General features: G+C 44.7%; 1 non-coding gene across 1 annotated transcript; it reads right to left on the bottom strand.

The window, feature by feature from the left end:
- Nucleotides 1-702: 702 nt before the first annotated feature.
- Nucleotides 703-774, bottom strand: trnaw-cca. The gene has a single exon. It is a non-coding gene; the product is annotated as a tRNA-Trp (tRNA).
- Nucleotides 775-888: the final 114 nt, after the last annotated feature.

Below are 888 nucleotides of genomic sequence, written 5' to 3'. Positions count from 1 at the left end.
TTGGGACCGCACACCACAAACACACACACAAACAATCACAAACGCATGGCTCAACACAGAAGGGGCAACTCCTCAGGTCAAGACTCTTCAGTCTACTTACATCTGAAGGACAGAGGACACTCGTTTGAGGACCACCAGGTGCACATTTTAGACAGACCAGGAACCAGGAACACTAACGAACCAGCGGTATCGATGACCCGGGCCAACGACCCCACTGAGGTTAAATAGCTGAGTTTCCCTGCCAGTCAGTCAGAACTGAAGAAGTCCTTTGGATGAGGGACGAAACGTCTTCCAGTATCTTCAACCAAGTCCAGTTGCCCTTGATTTTAACCTTCCTTGGATAACTATGACCTGGATGACTGAGAACCTTCACAGACAATAATAATAATCAACATTTTATCCGTGGGCGCCTTTCATAGCACTCAAAGACACCTTACAGATCATATCATTATGTACATGTTGAAGGTGGATGGATGATATACAGGTACACATACATGTGATGGAGCATAGTGCAAAAGATGCTGGAAAAAATAAATAAGACCTATGACCTTATGACCTGAGGTAGGTGTATTGGTATACAGTATATACAATATGACATAGTATAAACAGCACTGAAATAGAGAATGGTGAATAAATAAATGATAAGTGGTAACCAGTAAACAGGTGGCTGATTAGAGACAGAGTTACTGGGTTAAAAAGACATGACCCCAACGTGATTTGAACACGTAACCTTCTGATCTGGAGTCAGACGCGCTACCGTTGCGCCATGAGGTCATACAGAGAAGGGCAGGGACTCAGTCGTACGGATGCATAGAGGGAGGGAGTTTCAAAGGTGAGGCGCACAATAGCTGAAGGCTCTGAACCCCATAGTGGACATGGAATGGAAAG

The sequence above is a fragment of the Micropterus dolomieu genome, unplaced genomic scaffold, assembly GCF_021292245.1.
Source record: "Micropterus dolomieu isolate WLL.071019.BEF.003 ecotype Adirondacks unplaced genomic scaffold, ASM2129224v1 contig_4609, whole genome shotgun sequence".
NCBI lineage: Eukaryota > Metazoa > Chordata > Actinopteri > Centrarchiformes > Centrarchidae > Micropterus > Micropterus dolomieu.
This window is presented reverse-complemented; position numbering and strand designations above follow the sequence as displayed.